A 13,803-nucleotide genomic window follows, 5' to 3' on the forward strand; every position below is an offset into this window, starting at 1 on the left:
GGCTCAGATGGTAAAGCGTCTGCCTACAATACAGTAGACCTGGGTTCGATCCCTGGGTCGGGAAGATCCTCTGGAGAAGGAAATGGCAACCCACTCCAGTACTCTTGCCTGGAAAATCCCATGCATGGAAAAGCCTGGTAGGCTACAGTCCGTGGGGTCGCAAAGAGTCGGACACGACTGAGCGGCTTCACCTTTCACCTTCACCTTATAATACTCTTAGAAGAAAGCATAGGCAAAATACTCCTTGACATAAATTGCAGCAATATCTTTTTGGATCCACCTCTTAGATTGATGATAAAATTTTTTAAATGGGACCTAATTAAACTTAAAAGCTTTAGTACAGCAAAGGAATCCATGAACAAAATGAAAAGACAACCCACAGAGCAGGGGAAAATATTTGTGAGTGAAGTGACCAACAAGCTGAAATGTGACATCAGTATGTTCTTTTTTCTGGCAGGAAAATAGATTATAATTTTTTATTTATTTATTTATTTTGGTGTGCTGAGTCTTCATTGCTTTGTGGGCTTTTCTCTAGTTGTGGAGAGAGGGGGCTACTCTCTAGGTGTGGTGTGCAGGCTTCTCATTGCAGTGGCGTCTCTTGTTGCAGAGCGCACACTATAGGGCATGCAGGCTTCAATATTTGTGATTCATGGGCTCGGTAGTTAGGTTTCTGGGCTCTAAAGCACAGGCTCAACAGTTGTGGGTGCATGGGATTAGTTGCTCCTCGGCATGTGGGATCTTCCCAGAACAGGTATTGAACCCGTGACCTCTGCACTGTCGGGCAGATTCTTAACACTGAGCCACCAAAGAAGGCACAGATTATTACTTTAAATAGCTCACTTGATAGGAAGATATTCTTGGAAGATTTCCTTGTGTATATATACTTGCCTCTGGGAATTAAATACTGGTGTCAGAGCTAGGTTTGGAATTTGACCCAAAATAAGCAAACAAAATGGTTGCACCAAAAGAAAAATCCCTGTGATAAACTGAAAATCATTAAAAAATCATAGCTACTAGTGATGTTATCTATTTTTCTTCTTAGTTATGGGTATTTCTCATTTTAATCAGAGATGTATGCTTTTATTGATGAAATTGTTGGTGTGCAAACATTTAAAAATTAACCTCCCAAAAGGCAATTGGGGTCACATCTGCCCTATTTTAAAACAGCAGCCTAGCTTTTTTTAAATATAGAAAGATAATATATCTTCCCCAAGAGTGGGGCAAGGTTTCACTCTTGCCTACAGAAAAAGTTGTTAACATCTATCAATGTGTCCCTAGTCTTCCTTCAACTTTCTGAAGCAAACAAGAAGTGCATTCTGAAACAACCGTGGGTTGGACATTTTCCCTTCATATTCTCACTAAGGACTGTGAAATAGACTTGCTCTTCTACCTAAAAATTTATGTTAACCATCCCTGATGTTATTTAAACCACCATCACCACCAACAAACAAACAGACTAACATAGAAAATACCAGAGCAGAGCAAAACAACAACCATTTAAAGATCCAGGAAAAGATCCAGGGATGTACACTCAGAGGTCTATATGTGTTATTCCTTAATTGTTTCTTACAAAAAAATTGGAATCTCAGCACTGCTATTTGGGCTATAATCAGTACAACTCAGGCAAGTTACTCTGATTTTATTTTTCCTTATCTATAGAGTAATAGTACATAACAGAGTTGTTTGGAAACATGAAAGTCAAAGTGAAGGTCGCTCAGTTGTGTCCGACTCTTTGCGACCCCATGGACTATACAGTCCATGGAATTCTCCAGGCCAGAATACTGGAAGGGGTAGCCTTTCCCTTCTCCAGGGGATCTTCCTGACCCAGGGATCGAACACAGGTCTCCCACATTGCAGGCAGATTCTTTACCAGCTGAGCCAGAAGGGAAGCCCAAGAATACTGGAGTGGGTAGCCTATCCCTTCTCCAGTGGATCTTCCCAACCCAGGAATCGAACTGGGGTCTTCTGCATTGCAGGTGGATTCTTTACCAACTGAGCTATGAGGGAAGCCCTCATTTATGTTTGGAAACATAAATGAAATTATATATGTGTATGAATTTGAGACATGACTGAGGCAAATCAACAAAGAAAAATAAAGGTAGACTTAGAACTTTAATCCAGGAAAGAAAGAAAACACGTAGCTAAGGTGGACGCATGGTTTATGAAAAGGAACATGCCTATTGATATTTGAACTATTCTTTGAAGACAAAGATTTTGTTCTACTTGAGATCAGTTCAGTTCAGTTCAGTCACTCAGTTGCGTCTGACTCTTTATGACCCCATAGACTGCAGCACGCCAGGCTTCCCTGTCTATCACCAGTTCCTGGAGCTTACTCAAACTCATGTCCATCAAGTCAGTGATGCCATCCAACAGTCTCATCTTCTGTCATCCCCTTCTCCTCCTGCCTTCAATCTTTCCCAGCATCAGGGTCTTTTCAATGAGTCAGCGTTTCACATCAGGTGGCCAAAGTATTGGAGTTTCAGCTTCAGCATCAGTCCTTCCAATGAATATTCAGGACTGATTTCCTTTAGGATTGACTGGTTTGGTTTCCTTGAAGTCCAAGGAACTCTCAAAGAGTCTTCTCCAACACTACAGTTCAAGAGCATCAATTCTTTGGTGTTCAGCTTTCTTTGTAGTCCAACTCTCACATTCATATATGACTACGGGAAAAACCATACCTTTGACTGGACAGACCTTTGTTGGCAAAGTAATGTCTCTGCCTTTTAATATGCTGTCTAGGTTGATCATAGCTTTTCTTCCAAGGAGCAAGCGTCTTTTAATTTCATGGGTGCAGTCACCATTTACAGTGATTTTGGAGCCCCGCAAAATAAAGTCTGTCACTGTTTCCACTGTTTCCCCATCTATTTGCCATGAAGTGATGGGACCTGATGCCATGATCTTAAGTTTTCTGAACGTTGAATTTTAAGCCAACTTTTTCACTCTCCTCTTTCACTTTCATCAAGAGGCTCTTTAGTTCTTCGCTTTCTGCCATAAGGGTGGTGTCATCTGCATATCTGAGGTTATTGATATTTCTCCCGGCAATCTTAATTCCAGCTTATACTTCATCCAGCTTGTGTATCTCTACTTGAGATACAGAAGGACAATATCAAGGAGAAATGGCAATGGCTCCTCAGAGCTCTGGTCATTACTTCTAGCAGGGCTTCAGTATCAACTGAATGTGATGGTGACAGCATTTAGGAAACATGAAAAAATAAAAGACAGTGGTAACAAGATAGGAAAAAACTAAATTTAAGATATTCTTTTAAAAATCTGGTTTGCAAAAAAATGCCCTTTCAATCTTTGTCTTGTCTGCTTTCAAGTTGGAGTAACTGATGCCTTATCGAGGCAACATCTATTCTCTGTGGAAGATGATGAGAACATGAGGGTAGAAGAGTGACAGTCCAAGGCAAGGACTTAGCCGGCTCCTCTACGGCCTGTTGTACTGTCTTGTGTGAATGCAGATAGAGGTTCTAATTGAAATTCATGTTTATGTGGGTTTATTTTTAAGCAAATTGTTCTCTTTGATTGTCTGCAAGGAAGCTCAGCACACTCCTCCACTTTACAAGTGTCTAAGGTATGCATGGTGTATATCTGATGGCTTAATTTCCCCCTTTCACTTCCCCTTTATCCTAATTTGCTTGTCTGATTTGTATGTCTTTCAGAAACACCTTAAATATATTTTGTGATGATAAATAAAATTAAAAAATGCTCACTTCCTTCCCATCTCAGAAGCCTTCCCTCAACTCAGGGTTTTCAGCTATCTGTGGTTTCCTCTGTCTGTTCCATAAAGGCAGTTTTACAAGTGATCTGCACTTGTCTGTTTCTTCATCTCTTGGTCTTTCCTAAATCCACTGCCGTCTGGCTTTTCTTAAATTGATCATCCAAATAGTCTTAAATTGATTATCCATATAGTCAAGAATGACTCTGTCAGCACCTCTCAGGCTTTCTCCTGGCCTCTCTGCCATAATTGTGCCATTCTTATTGTATTCATAGTTGTCGAATTCTTAACCTAGCATCATCTACAGGTTTCTCCAGTGAGACACTGTCATCCTTTTAGTGCTCCCTGATCCATCCCCACACCATGTTGATATCTTCTGGTATTTAGAACTGGATTGTTTGGGGCTGTAGTTTTTTTTTTTTCCTGTTTCTTTTCTTTGGTCCTTCCATTTTTAGAGGGTAATACATTTTCCTAATATTTTGATCATTCGTATTTCCTGTATCTCTTGGAGGATTCTCATGAATTATTTCTTGTCTTTTTTAAGCACTTCCTCTAAGGATATTTCCAAAGTGGGTCTTTGAGATGCAGTTCCTGAGACCTTATCAGCCTGAGAGCATATTTATTTTACCATCACATGTATATAATGATTTGTAGGACATAAAATTGTAGGCTAAAAGGTTTTCCTTTCAATACTTTTAAATATTACTTTATTCTCTTTCTGCATCCTTTTTTTTTCCTATTTGGAGATATGATTTCTTTATCCCTTTGGAAATGATAAGCTATTTCTTTCTTCAAGGCTTTAGAGTTTTCTCCTATGTTTCATTTCACTATCATTCCAGTTTCCTTCATTTGTCATCATTTAGTCCTGGAGGTTTAAAGGGGAGAAGTGGAGGAATAAATGTCCCAGGGTCAATCAGCTTCACTGTTGTACTCCAGCTCCCTGCCCCACTAGGATTCTGGGTGCATGATGTTGTACCTCAGAAACAGGCTACTTTGTTGGTTTTTGTGATCTTCCACAGCATTGCCAGATGGAGACTAGAGCAGAATTTAAAGGCTTCCCCTCAACCTGTCATCCCATTGTCCCAGACCGCACTTGACCTTGCTGATTCATGATAGCCTTTGGCATCCCCAGGAGTTTCTCGGTTTTAATGTTCCTGATACTTATGTAGTTTCTCCAGGGTTGACTTAGGGGAAGGAGCTCAACGACCAGGTCTGGTTTGTCATCTTGTCAGAATTGGAAGACTCCTTTCAGCAGTGTTTTGTATAACTGACTCATATCTTCTTCCTAAAACACCCTCGCCTTACCTTCCTGATAATTCATGTATGAGTTGCTTTCTCCCCCCTTCTAGGAGTCCTTTTCTGCCCACTCCTGTTTCTCCTAAGTTCTGCTTTCTTGTCATGTTCCACATTCTCTAGAGATGATCCCATCTCCTTTAAAGACTTCAATTACCACTTACATGCTGAGGCTACCTAACAGTCTAGTTCCAGCTCTAGACACTACTGTTCTCCAGACTTGTATAGCCAGCTCTCTAGTGCACATGACTAAATAGATGTAAAACACATCCAAAAAATCATCCTGCTCCTGAGAGCTCCTCCTGGTTGCTCTCTCCGTGAGGCTTCCTCTTAACTTTCAAAGCCAGAATCTGAGTGTCCTTCTTGATCTCTCCCTTATAGCCTACATTTCATTAATTACTAAATTCTGTTGATTATGCTTCCTCAGCATATCTTAGACTCATCTCCTTTTCTCTGTTCCTACTTTAAGCCTTAATCCAGGTCATCGTCATCAATCAGAAGGGATGCGAATGACCCTCCTAACTGTTCCTCTCCTTCCACCCCTGTTCCATCCTATACAGGTGGAGTGAAACCTTTAATTCAGCAATTCTAAAATATTCTGATCTCAGGAAACCTTCACCTTCTTAAAATTTGTTGAGGGCTTTGTTTATGTGCAATGGATAGATATAGTTACAGATATTTACTTCATTAGAAACAAAAGTGAAAAAAACACAAGAATAACACAGCAACATCAGATCAGTGATGTCATCACTCAATTTGCAGCCTCTGAAAAACTCCATGGTACATGAGAGAAAGAGAGTGAGAAAAGTAAACAATGTCTTACTATTATTCTGAAAATATTTTTGACCACACAAACCTCTGAAGGTTTTAGCAATGTCCTAGGGCTTTGTGGACCTCATTGTGGGAACCACTGCTTAATCCATTCATCCCTTTGCTTCCCAGTTTCCATCACTTTATTACCTTGCCATAGTCTTTCAAGATGGAGTCCAAAAGCTCCAGCAAGATATGTAAAATCCTTTGTAATCTGGCTTCCATCTCTCCAGATCCAGCTCTTATGATGTTCCTATTTTGACCTCTGCATCAGCCAGGTTGATGAGCTTGCCAGCCTCGGTACTTCCTCTCTTCACAGGCTGTCACTCCTGCTTTTCTCATAACCCGGTATGCCTTGTGTCCCTACTCATTCTTCTGGACTCAGCTTTGTCTTCAGTTTTGCCTAAAACCTTCCCTGAAAACCAGGCCCCTCCTCTGGTTTCCTTGTTTTATATCTATTGTTTACTTATGTCTCCTTCATTGGACTATAAGCTCCTTGGGTCTTTGCTGTAGCTTTCTAGTGCCAGACAGTATGAGTTCAAAAGCATTGCTGCATCATTGGATGAAAAGACAGATGTATAGTAATATAAGGCTTGTATAACTGACTTACGTATTTTTCCTTTAAATGTTTAGTAAACTGACATTATGGTTTTCTATAATATATATTAATTCACCCCTTTTGTTAAAAAAATTCCAATTTAAAAACACCAGTAAAGCATATACCCCAAGGAAATCATAATTGAAAAGAAGACATGTACCCCAGTGTTCACTGCAGAATTACATTAGTTAGGACATGGAAGCAACCTAGATGTCCATAGACAGATGAATGGATAAAGAAGATGTGGTCCATATATACAATGGACTGTTTACCAGAAAAAAAGAAATGCGTTTGAGTTAGTTCTAATGAGGTGGATGAACCTAGAGCCTACTAAACAGAGTAAAGTAAGTCAGAAAGAGAAAAACAAATATTGTATATTAACGCATGTATTAGAATCTAGAAAGATGGTACTGATGATCTGGTTTGCAGGGCAGCAAAGGAGACACAGACATGAAGAACAGACTTGTGGACACAGTGGGGGAGAAGGAGGGTGGGATGATTTGAGAGGGCAAAATTGAAAAACATACATTACAATATGTAAAATAGATGCTGTCTGACACAGGGAACCCAAATCTGTGACAACCTAGAGGGGTGGGAAGGGATGGGAGAGGTTCAAGAGGGAGGGGACATATTATACCTACGGCTGATTCATGTTGATTATGGCAGAAACCAACACAATATTGTAAAGTAATTGTCCTCCAATTTAAAATAAAACTTAAAAAAATAAAAACACCAATAAGATGTTAGTTGTAATGCTACTGGGCATATACTATGAACCAACTTATTTGATGGTTACAGAGAACTGTCCCTGACTTCCCCCTACCAACAAGGTAATTGGTATGGTGGGGCTAGGGCATAAGGAGAAGCAGTTTCCTGTGTGTAACTACTTTCTTGGCTGGTAGAACTATGAAATGTTTGCCTATGGGTGATCTTTCTGTGCCACCAGTAGATTAACCTAGGGTTGGAGGAGTGAGGAGGCACAATGAAAATTGCATACAAAAGCTTTTTTGTATATGTCAGTTTTTCTGGGAAGGGCATGAATAGCTTTCCCCTTTGAAAGGGTTCAAGGATTCAGAAAAGGCTCAAGGATCCTGAGAGACACTTTACAATTAATGACTTGCTTTTCAGTGTGTAATGGGCTATTTTATTTTCAATGAAAAAGAGTGAACTTAGTGCAAGGTCTATCAGTATCCCAGGTCCATTTTACGATGGCATATTTATACCTACTATGATTCTGTGAGGGGTCTGTATTGTATTTGTAGAATTCTGTACTGTATGTAATGTAAGCTGAGGATGTGTTTCTAAATTAGACATTTACTGTACAAATAGACTTTTAAAATGATTAGAGGAAAATGAAGACCTGAATTTTCAGGTTAATGCTAATAAGTCACATTCAAAATAGCCTTATGCTCAGAAAGTTATTTTGTAAGAACAGATTTCAGTTATTGATCAATTCTTTAGACAGATAATTTCAAAAAAACAATATTTTTCAAAAATAATATTTTTCATTAACAATCTGATTCACTTTATTAGATATTTATTTAACTATTAATTAATTTATTAACATATTATTATTTATTGAGTATATTCAGTGTTTAATAAATATTTTATTTGCATCTTGGCTATATCTTTTTTGCTAAAGATATAATTTTCTCATTTGATAGCACAACAACATTAAATGAAAGAAGAGTAAGCATCTAAAAATAAAAATGAATGGAAAAAAATGGAATCGTTTGCTTTCTGTAATATTATTTTCAGTATTTATTTATTAAAAGTCTTTATACTTTGCTTTTTCCCTCCCAGATTAGATTTCTTTACTTATTTTTTATCACCCCTTCCCACCTAAGCTTTACACACTAGTTTTTATGATTGGAATATATTCTGGATTTTTTAGAACATAAAGTGTCCTTAAACAATGGCTCATTGCTTGGATTGTTTAATATCTTTTATTTTTTCACCTATTTTGAAAGTTCACCTCAAGAAAGTCTGTTTCTTATTGAATTCCTATCTAGATATACATTTCCTTCTGACTGATTATTTACAGACTAGCCCCATGGCCTGTGATTCAACCTCATAAGGTCAACTGGGTTGCTTATGATTTTCAAACAACAAAATAAGGCCATCGCCAAGATCCAAAGGAGAAGTGGCAAAGATAAAACTATAATATATGATCTAGGAATATGTTTTGGATTTGAATTTGAATGCGAGGATGACTGGTGCTTTGAAAACTATAGTAGTAATAACAATGAAAATGTTCAAATTATACCTATTGTATGTTTATTATCTTCTAGACCTGCACTGACCAAATATGATAGCTCCTAACCACACGTAGCTACTGATCACTTGAAATGTGACCCATGCCACATGTCAAAAAACAATATTTTGGAGGGTTTCCCAGGTGGTGGTAGTGGTAAAGAACTGGCCTGCCATTGCAGGAGACATAAGAAATGTGGGTTCCATCCCTGGGTCAGGAAGATCTCTGGAGAAGGGCATGGCAGGTCACTCCAGTAGTCTTGCCTGGAGAATCTCATGGACAGAGGAGCCTGGTGTGTTACAGTCCATAGGGTTGCAAAGAGTTGGACATGACTGAAACAACTTAGCATGCATGCACTATTTTGGAGTTATAAGGTTAAATAAATTATATTATTAAAGCTATTTCACCTGTTTCTTTTCACTCTTTTAATGAGGCTACTAGAGTATTTCAAAGTTATATAAGTGATTTACATTATACGAAGTTATATGATATTAATTATAATAACAATATAACATAATTGTTAATATAATAATATGTAATAATATTTTTAAAATAAAGTTACATAAGTGACTATGAGTGATCTAGGTAGTTTACATGCATTTTAATCTCATTTAATCCTTACAACAATCCTAAGAGGTATATATTTTTAATATTCTTATCATTCTTAGAAGGAAACTGATTATTAGAGAGATTAAATAACTATCCTAGGATTATTTATGATAGAACCACTACACAAACCCAATTTGTGTTATTAACCAGTAGTCTCTAAGCTTTTTGATAGCATCACCTGTCGGTTCTTTTTTGCTACCAGCGACAGCAATGTGATTGAATAGGCTTCTTTATTTTTTTAAATCTTGTTTCTTACTTTATGGTGGAGCAGCTTGAAAGTCTCATTCATTTTAAAGATGTGTGCATTTAATGGATCTGATGGCTGAAACACAGATCTACAACAACGTGTGCATCATGTGAGGAGGGGCGTCACTGACTGAGTGCACTTACTAAAGCATAATGCTCGGTTTTTTCATCTACTCATTAATTATACAAAGGCTTTTATTGAAATTCAGCTAGTAGATTTCTGTCTCTTCTCATGTCATTAAGTTGTTCTGGCACACTAATTGTATGACGTTGCAGTTTTATATTTCAAATGGTTCCTACTAAAATTCTTTAAAAGATTTTAAAACAAGTTTAAAATGATGTGAGACTTTTTAAAGGTGACACATAATTTTTATGAAGAAAAAATGAAAATATTTCCATATGTTATTTCTTAAAATCCATATGTTTAAACATTTCCATATGTTTGTCTTTCAAATGTTTCTGCTCTCATTGCTAAAAATGACACCTTTGCTTTGAAGAGACAGATTAAGTGTAATTATATTTTTTTTCAAAGTATCTGCTATGTTACATACTACTTGTCATTACAGAGAAACTTGGAAGATTTGTAATATTTGTCCTTTGTCAAAAAAATGTGCAACATCTTTCTGTTTGACAATATTCTTCAGTTTCTGCATTTTTCCACAGGATACCAGAGATGAAACAAATTTTATGGTTAACAGCAATCTTATTTTGAAGTATTAGGAAGATTTTACCAAAGTATTGTGAAGATTCTACCAGGTTCTACATTTTAAAAAATGTTTATTCAGAGTGAACTGCATTTGATGACACTGATACCTTGTGTACTTGGGCTGCTCTTGTTAGTGGCATCAGTTTGACTGCAGTGAATGATTTTTGTGTCTGGTGCTTTCTCTGAAACTTGACCTTGGAAATATTTTAAAAATTCTAATTTAAAAAGTTACTCCACCACTGGTTATACTTGCATAGATTTTCAAATAATTCACATACTATGAGCTTATAGATTTTCTTGGATAGCTTGTCCTTAGAGGCTTATGAAAATAATTCTTCATTATTTTGTCATTCAGGTGTAATTTGTGCATGAAGGGAATTAGAAAATATTTAAAACTGGATTATAATGAAAACACATCATAATAGTTTGGGGATACAGTTAAAGCAGTGCTTAAGAGGAATTTGTAGTTTTCAATGCTTATATTAGAAAGGTATTATATTGCACATGGAACTATATTCAACATCCTATGACAAATCATAATGGAAAAGTATGTAAATGAATACAGAACTGAATCATTTTGATGTATAACAGAAATTAACACAAAACTGTAAATCAACTATACTTCAATAATTTTTTTAAAAAAAAGAAAGGAAAAGCTTAAAAATCAATGATTTATATTTCCTTGTTAAGAAGGCAGAAAAAGATGAGCAAATTAACCCAAAAGTAAGTATCAATAGAAAAAAGGAAACAATAAAACTTAAATAGAATGCAAACAGCAGAGAGGATTAATAAAGCCAAAAGCTGTTTTTCAAAAACTTCAACAAAATTATTAAATTTAATTATGTTAATTATTATAATTTAATAATTATGTTAATTATTAAATTTCTAGCAAAGCTGTTCAAAAAAAAGAGAGAAAATGCAAATTACCAATATCAGGAAGGAGAGGGGATTTCATTACAGATTTTACAAACTAAAAAAGATTAAAAAATAAATAATATGAACAAGTCTATGTCAATCAACTCAACAAGTTCAATGAAATGAACATTTTTTGAAAATTATAATTTATCAAAATTAACACAAGATTAAGTAGAAGATATGAACCACACAGAGTCGGACACGACTGAAGTGACTTAGCAGCAGCAGCAGCGTGAACAGGCTTATATCAATAAACAGTGTTAAATTTATTAACAAAAATCTCCTCATAAAGCAAGCTTAAGATCTTTGTAGTTGCACTGATGAATTTTATCAAAGAATTAGGAAGATATAATAAGTTTTGGAATACAGAAGAAGAAAAAGAAATACTTCCTGACTAATTTATGAAGCCAGAGTAACCTTGGATACCAAAGTTAGGCAAAGATATTACAGAATACTACAAATGAAATCCCTCATAAACATAGACATAAAATCAATTTAAAATTAGCAAATCAGATCCAATAGTACATATAAAGTGCTACTATGTATGAGATATATAATATATATGAGATATATATGGGCTTCCCAGGTGGCACAGTGTTGAATAATCTGCCTGTCAATGCAAGAGACACAAAAGAGGCAGGCTCAATCCCTGGGTTGGGAAGATCCCATGGAGAAGGAAATGGCAAACTGCCCCAGTATTCTTGCCTAGAAAATTACATGGACAGAGGAGTCTGCTGGGCTGTAGTCCAGGGGTTTGCAAAGAGTCAAACATGTCTGAATAACTGAGCATTCGCACGCATGCACACACACACACACGAGATATGTTATATATATATATATATAAAATAAACTTTGAAAAACAGAAGAAAAAGAAATACTTCCTGACAAGTTTATTATACAATATATATAATATACTAATATATATGTGTGTGTGTATGTATAGATAGATGATGAATATAAAATGTATATGTATGACACATTATGCATATATATATAATATATGTATAAAACCATCTGGGCTTTATCCCAGGAATGATTCAAAAATCAAACAATTTTACTTACTGTACTAACAGACTAAAAGTTAGATATCATGCAATTAACTCAAATGATAGAGAAAGACCATCTGATGAAATTCAATGTTCATTTCATGATGTAAAAAAATTAGCAGTCAGTAAACAATCCCTGGGTCAGGAAGATCCCCTGGAGAAGGAAACGGTAACCCACTCCAGTATTCTTGCCTGGAGAATCCCATGGACTGAGAAGCCTGGTAGGCTACAGTCCATGGGGTCGCAAAGAGTTGGACAAGACTGAGCGACAGAACAGAACAGAACAGAACAGAAACAAGGAATAGAAGTAAACTTCCCCATCTGATAAAGTGCATTTCCAAAAAGCCTATGGTGGCGCTAGTGGTAAAGAACCCATGTGCCAATGCAGGAGATATGAGACGCGAGTTTGATCCAGGGAGTCAGGAAGATCCTCTGGAGGAGGGCATGACAGCCCCCTCCTGTATTCTTGCCTGGAAAATCCTATGGACAGAGGGGCCTGGCAGGCTACAGTCCATAGAGTCTCAAAAAGTGTAAAATGACTTAGCATGCAGCACACACATAGCTAAAATAGTAAAAGATGAAAGTTGAATGTTTTCCCCCTTCAGATCAGGAACAAACCAAGGATGTTTACTGTCACCATTTTTATTCTACATAGTAGTAGAAATCCTAGCCAATGAATAAGATTAAAAAAAAGAAGTAAAACAAAATTGGTGAGAAAGAAATAAAACTATCCCTGTATATAAACAGTATGATATACAGAGAATTCTAAGGACCCAACCACAATCTCAGCCACCACGACAGATCATACTAAAACTACTATATATTTCACAATTCAAGTCAGTATACAATTATTATTGTTGTTGTTGTTCATACTAAGTCATGTCTGACTTTCTGTGACCTCACTGACTATAGCACAGCAGGCTTCCCTGTCCTTCACTGTCTCCTGGAGTTTGCTCAAATTCATTGCCACTGAACCAGTGATGCTGTCTAACCATCTCATCCTCTGACACTCTTCTCCTTTTGCCTTCAATCTTTCCCCAATGAGTCGGCTCTTTGCATCATCAAGTGGCCAGTGTATTGGAGCTTCAGCTCTGGCATCAGTCCTTCCAATGAATATTCAGGGTTGATTTCTTTTAAGATTGAGTGATTTGATCTGCTTGCTGTCCAATGGACTCTCAAGAGTCCTTTCCAGCACCACAATTTGAAAGCATCAATTCTTCAGTGCTAAGCCTTCTTTATGGTCCAACTCTCACATCTATACATGACTACTGGAAAAGCCATAGCTTTGTTGGTAGAGTGATGTCTCTGCTTTTTAATACACTGTCTAGGTTTGTCATAGCTTTCCTTCCAAGGAACAAGCATCTTTTAATTTCATGGCCATGGTCACCATCTGCAATGATTATGGACCCCGAGAAAATGAAATCTGTCGCTGCTTCAATTTTTTCCCCTTACATTTGCCATGAAATTAAGGAACCAGATGCCATGATCTTAGGTTTTTGAATGTTGAGTTTTAAGCCAGACTTTCACTCTCCTCTTTCACCCTCATCACTAAGCCATAAACTCATCACCCATAGAGTATGGTTTTAAATGAACCAAAGTATAAGTTTG

General features: G+C 36.9%; 1 protein-coding gene across 1 annotated transcript in view; it reads left to right on the forward strand.

Annotated features, from left to right (window-relative positions):
* The window catches only part of LHFPL3 (LHFPL tetraspan subfamily member 3), a 625,767-nt gene that overhangs the window by 117,540 nt on the left and 494,424 nt on the right, over positions 1-13,803 (forward strand). The gene's annotated exons all lie outside the window — the stretch shown is intronic.

This window comes from Moschus berezovskii, chromosome 3 (assembly GCF_049115385.1).
Source record: "Moschus berezovskii isolate FMDL1 chromosome 3, NW_MosBer_1.0, whole genome shotgun sequence".
NCBI classification, from domain to species: Eukaryota; Metazoa; Chordata; class Mammalia; order Artiodactyla; family Moschidae; genus Moschus; species Moschus berezovskii.